The 6,356-nt window shown below is 39.2% G+C and overlaps 1 long non-coding RNA gene across 2 annotated transcripts; it reads left to right on the top strand.

Annotated features, from left to right (window-relative positions):
• Positions 1-415: 415 nt before the first annotated feature.
• LOC119282511 lies at positions 416-5,528 on the top strand. Of its 2 annotated transcripts, none has more exons than XR_005138761.1 (8): positions 416-649; positions 862-1,107; positions 1,732-1,897; positions 2,538-2,610; positions 3,284-3,503; positions 4,317-4,405; positions 4,484-4,634; positions 5,154-5,528. It is a non-coding gene; the product is annotated as an uncharacterized LOC119282511 (long non-coding RNA). The 2 variants fall into 2 exon arrangements; XR_005138760.1 differs by having other exon boundaries at positions 2,163-2,610.
• The last annotated feature ends 828 nt before the right edge of the window (positions 5,529-6,356 follow it).

Genomic DNA, 6,356 nt, shown 5'->3' with positions numbered 1-6,356 from the left:
CCAGATGGAGCCATATGCAACAGAGCCATATACGATGGAGCCACCAGATGGAGCCATACGAATAAATGCGGTACAGGAAGAAGATTGAACACCCTTGATTCAATGCATCTCGGGGGTACATTTAACCTATAACTCTCGCTAGGCTACCCGGCCAACTGAGGCACTTGCGATCGCTAGGCGTGCTGGGCCGTGCGATGCGGTAGATGTCGTACGTTTTAACTGTCTGGCGTTACCTCGTCCGTCCAATCGTGCTATACATTCGTGGTTTCAACTATGGTCGATGACGAGTGGGCCTTGTTAAGTGTGGGGTCGAAGAAATCAGTTGAATTTTGCCTCAGTTTGGATACGACTGGATATCTGGAAGGGTGAAAACCCTAGCCTCGTCATGTGTGGGGTAAAAATCCCCACTCTCCCCCCGCGCCGCCGCCTCCCACTCGTCCGGCTGGGAGCTCGTCCTCCCGCCTTCCACCATGGCTTGCAGCAGCCGGAGAAGATGGAGAGGAGCTGGTCCGCCCGCCATGGCTTGCAGCGGTCGGAGAAGATGGAGAGGAGCTCCTCCGCCCATCTTCCACCATGGCTTGCAGCTGCCGGCGAAGATGGAAAGGATAGCAGGACCCTGCTCCACCGGTGCCGTCACATATTTGAAAAGGTGAGCCCTCCTCTTCTCTTTTTGCTCCTCTCTCAGCCCTCTTCTTCTCTCCCCCTCTGTTGCCCCTCCTAGGATCTCTCCCACCATGGCTTAGCATGGGGTTTGCTAAAGAAAGAGTATGGCGGTTCGATTTGGTTCTCTTGGTGGTATCTTCCCTATTTTTTTTTAGTTTGTAACTTTCATGCTTTGATTTGTTGGTTTTCCACCATAAGGATTAGGAGGAGCTATGGAGGAGGACGAATGAAAGAAGCAGGAGGAAGAGATATTCTTTTGCGATTTGGTTGTCATGGTGGTATCATCCCTACTGTCTCCTTTCTTTTTAGTTTCTAACTTTGATGCTTGGATTTGTTTTGTTGTCCAGCAGGAGGAGTAGGAGGAGACATGGAGGATGAGGAAGGAGACAAGCAGGAGGAAGAGAGATTCTTGGGGGTGCAGCCTTATCGACTCGCTATAAACTGGTGTCTGTTGCTACTCTTGCTTTTTTCTTATCTTACCATCATCTCGAATAGTGCTGAGTTCCCTTCGTTTGGCTTCGTTTTAGGATCTATGGGACATTTTAATTCTGATATTTAGCGAAAAGATAATGTAATTTTCCCATGAATAGTCTTGATACAGCCCAGAGGAAACGCAAATAGTTTGGGTTTCATCCTAAATTTATTGTTCAGTTCTATCCTCTCAAATTGCTATCAAATCTAGAAATTAATGGAATTTTCGCTTATGATGTATCGTGGCAACTAATTTGCAAATAGCATAGGCATATTGCAGTTATGAGAAGTTAACTGTATTTTTTTTTCATGTACCTGTCTTTTTTGTAACGACACCATGTACCATTTGCATCTAACAAATTGTTTGGTGTTGTTCTGCATCTTTTGTGAGCATGACAATGGATTCTCCATTTGGACAAAAAAATCTTTAAATCTATTGTATCACTCTACTTCATCTATACCAAGTTTTACTACATTTAAATCTCCATTTTGTCTGCATAGGGTTATAGGTTGTTCTATCTATTATATCAGGTGGCACTTGGTTTCTCATGAATCTCTTATCATTTGCCTGAACAATGGTTAGTGTACACTATGCAGATCAGGGCTGGATTTTTTTAGTTTATGCTTCGGGAGGAATTGCAGCTGCAGACAAGTAGAAGAATTGCCATGGAGGCTTGACAAAAGCAGTCGTTCCCTTGGTAGTGGCTTGCGAGAGGTGTGGCTTGCTGAAAAATAGGCTTTTTTCGTAGCTCCAAGTATACAGGTATTACATTTGAAATATAGCTTTTAATGTCCTTTTTCACATGTATGATTCTCAGTGTATCCATGCTTGTTCTCTACAAGTCAGATTCTTGGTTCCTCTAAATTTGCCTTATTTGGAAAGCATAAAATCAATAGCCTAGATAATAAGAAAATCAGCCCAACTGAGGTTCGTCTACATCTGTGTTACCTGCTTATCTATGATTCAGGGTTGCAAGTACCAACGCCTCGTTATATTATATTGTCTTATCTGCTCATCTGTGATTCAGGGTTGCAAGTGTCTTGTCAATGCATCGTTATATTATATGCAGCGAAAGAATAATATAGATCCAGGAAAATGACAACCAAGTATTACCAAAAGTTTCAGCAGAAGATACATGGTTGGTGTGCAAATATACATGTCCAAGACGTCTATGCATTGGTTTTTGCCTCTTGATTTCATTGGTTTCTTGATCGAACGAAGAAGAGAAGTGGAAGGATCTTGAGGAAGAATTAAGAACAAGATGATCTCACTCTTATTTTTCTGTGTTGTTCTCTCTCTCTCTCTGTTGTACATGGAAGTAGATTATTTGCTTTGTTAATGTGAGCTTGTTTGTTTGGCTCTGCTTGATATGTTGCCAACCTTTGTCCTTGACTCCATACAGGTGCAGGCCAAGGAGGTCGGCTAGGATGAGGTTGGGTGATGTGCACGATGGAGAAAAAAGGTGCAGTTCCGTGGTGAGAGATTTTTCTTTTGTTTCCTACATTGTTGTTCCAGTAGTAGTGAATATGGATGATTCCCATGAAAACTCTCAAGACATTGCTGAACTGTATCTCGTCATTTGACAACTTTGATTTCTGATCAGCGTGTCGATATCCACCAATATTTATGTCAAAAAATAAATTAGTTGGAATGGTTTACTGTCCGCCGAGATAAAATATCCACATTATACATATCCCAAGTGTCGAACTAATTGCTTTTGTACTTATCTAGGATTTGGAGGTCCGTATGTGCCTAGATCTCCCTTTTGCTTCGTCATGCTACTAAATATCTGAACACATTTTTGGGAATAATATGCCATGGAAGTATGAAACCATTTATTCCCGTTGTCTATAATGAAATGCTTTATGTATATATTCTATGTTTTTAATGATATATGGGTTGGAGTTTAAAACTGATCCATTAAATTGTTTGAGAAAATCATCGGCGTAAAACATATAATCTAAACAATACAGTTTCAAAGAAACAAAAATTAGGAAAGATTAGGTAAGCAAATATATGTTGGTTTAAATCGGTTATTTGCGCCATTGGCGCAACAAGTCATCAGATCCATAGGAGTTATGCATATCATCATTGTAGACATCTTTCTTATTACTTAGTTGATCTTATGATATAGTATGAAATATCCAGGTGTTACTAGAAGTGATCAGAAGCCTGCAGTATGGGCAATGTTTGCTGCTGTTTTTAAGTTGATCAATTTACCATGGCCATCAGAGAGCAGTTTGGGAAGTTTGATAGCGTACTTGAGCCAGGATGCCACTGCCTGCCTTGGATCTTTTAGACATGCGTAGTTGGGTATCTCACACTCAGGTTGCAGCAGCTGAATGTGCGCTATGAAACTAAGACAAAGGTGTATTACTTTATCTTAAACTCCCAGCTAAATGGATGCTTATTTGACTTTTATTTCTGAAGAAAATGGTGCCACCACTTTTGTCCCAACATAATTTACAAATTAGCTTAATATTGCATCTTATAGTGGGTCTTTGCATATTGTAAATCATATGAACCCCTGTTTCAAGAAACATTGACTTTCCTGTTACTTTCCATGTAAAATGAACGGCACTAGAAGTTAAATATAAAAATATTCATCGCAAGTTACTTCCTGCAACTTCCAGATTTGAGCATTTTGATATTTGCCATCTGGATATAATATGAATATCACATGATATTAAGAAACTTATTGATATAAATGTAATCACTACTTGTTAATTCTCATTGACCTCTAATTAAGTATTCAAAAGATCACATTACCATTGATACCATGCTCTGTATTTTCTTCTGCTATTAAGAACTGCACAACTTATTTGAACCATAAGGAACACTCCACGACTGAACTTACTTAAGCAGGCTGATAGATGATATCTTGTCCGCGTAGTGGATTACCTAGAATACTAGGCTTTTCCCCCAACTTACAAAAGTGACAAGTGACATTCATGACTTCACTTACTTTTTTTGAGGCTATGTGCTCAAAATAATGAGAGGATGAATGGTTTAGTTAGACACTGACCTGTTTCTTCCTGGTGATATCCATTGTAATATTCGTTGGCGGTATAAAGTGCTTGACAAGCTGCTGAGATAATTCATATCTGAGTCATGTTTCTTATATTTTGTATACTTTTGTTTACTGACTCAATGTAACTCACGCAATATAACTTTATTATAGGTGGTTGAGCTGAAGCATTGCCAAAGCATTGCCACGGTGAAACATTAGATATTGCTGATTCTAAACTTGGAAATGCTATAAAAGAGAAGGTGGTCAGTTAGGTTCCTTAGTTGCGTTGTTCCTGTAGAATTACCAGTTCCGCTTACAGGTTTGATGTGCTTTTGCAGAAAATTGACTGCGTTCACAACAGTGATGTGATGGAGCCGATGAGAGGGCTCAGAAATCAGCTTAGTGAGCTGGGCACACATGACCTTGGTCCAAGGAGCTTGGACTTTTCCACAGCTTGTTAGATATAAGCTGAAGTTCAGTTCTGAAAAGGTGAGTCAATACTGTGATCTGTTCACTTGGCTGAACCATGTTAGTACAGAGCTAAATATACATAGAACACATGCAAAGTTTCTGAAAGATCTTATTCAGATGTTGTAAACGAGGTCAGCTTGATGCTTTTTGTCGATATTGCATTACTACCAAATAAAATAATGTGGCGTTGTGGTTTGAGACTGATACAGATACTTCACTTTTGGTGCGAAAAATATGTACTTCAGTATTCGACTACTTGTGTGAGGGTGCACCTGTAAGCCATGATCGGTTTCTAGAGTAGGTTATGTCTCCATTATGGAATTTTCCATACTATGCAATAACCTACTAAAAAATGGATATTCTCAAATAATACTAAGAAAATATTATTGATTTCTATTTATTTTAATATGAGCACCTTTGTTTAGAGGATTCTATGTCTAATTAGGTTCTAATTTATGAAGATATATGCTCATATTTATTTTGTTTGATGCATTTCTCATCGAGAAACTGGAATATGAAACTGTGATTATCTATCAGGTGAGGAACACAAGGGCTTGTAACATGGAAATATAATTGTAAGTGTAGTTTCAGGGAAGAACATGCCGAATATAACGGCCAAAGAAGGAAGGGACATGAGGCTGTAATATCTTTTTTGTTCCCATTTCTTTCAGGAAGTCACAGCTAGAAATGGTGGGTGGACATATAACTGCCTGTTAGCCCTTTTATGTTTCTCTGAATGAAGTATGAGCTAATGTTAGATTCTTTTCCTGGTACATAATTGATATGTACAGTTACCACACAATCATGATCACAAATGTTTCCAACTGTCTGAATCGTGTGATTGCAAAGTAGAACCCATATGATTGACACTGATGATGTAATGGGTTATCTGCAGTATATCTCAATTTTGAATGTGACATGTACTGTATGCATATGAAAAAATTGAGCTTTTTGTCAACCTCTATGTTTCCTGAGTTTCCAACATTTTTGCTTGCTCCGATCCTTCAAATTTTGTGGTTACCAATACCACACTTGTTATTTTCACAAGGAGTGCAGTTACATGAAACGTGAAATTTTATTATGGTAGGTGTACATTTTAACTACACTGACCTCTTTTCTTTGTCTATGTAACGACCATATGCATAAATAGTCGAAAATGTTGTTTGAATGCTTCATTTTTAGCTGATTCTTACTATGCACCTAAATGGTTTCTAAAATTTGAAGATATTAAAGAAACACAATTTGTTACAATACACTTCGGGTTTGAATTTGGACCTTGCGCCACTTGGCTCTATGTTACACGAAAAGATAACAAAATATGCATGCTCAAGTATACATTTTCAAAGATAGTTTATCCTTCAGTTTTCATCTAAAAGGGTTTGAAGTAGTACCCTAAGTGGTTGCTAAAGCCTACTTCTACTAATGAAGTCAAATATTTTCAAAACACTTCCGGTTTGACATGGTCTTTGTGCTTGCTCAAACATAAAGTTACTGAAAAAATGAAAATATTTGCAACGCGTGCATGGTTTTAAATAGGTCTTTGCGCCATTTGGCGCAACTGGTCATCTAGTATACAGAAGGAACGGAGGGCACTTGGGCCACGACAGAGATCGTGGGCGGCCATGTTCGAGAGGTGGAGGGGCGTGGATGCAAGAGGGAAAACTGCACCCACGCGCGCTATACTAGTCTACTGTCTAGACTACATACAGTACTCACACACACATATACATGTAGGTTAAC

Source organism: Triticum dicoccoides, chromosome 3B (assembly GCF_002162155.2).
Source record: "Triticum dicoccoides isolate Atlit2015 ecotype Zavitan chromosome 3B, WEW_v2.0, whole genome shotgun sequence".
Taxonomy (NCBI): domain Eukaryota; kingdom Viridiplantae; phylum Streptophyta; class Magnoliopsida; order Poales; family Poaceae; genus Triticum; species Triticum dicoccoides.
The sequence above is the reverse complement of the archived record's forward strand: the minus strand, read 5'-3'. Positions and strand labels throughout refer to the sequence as shown.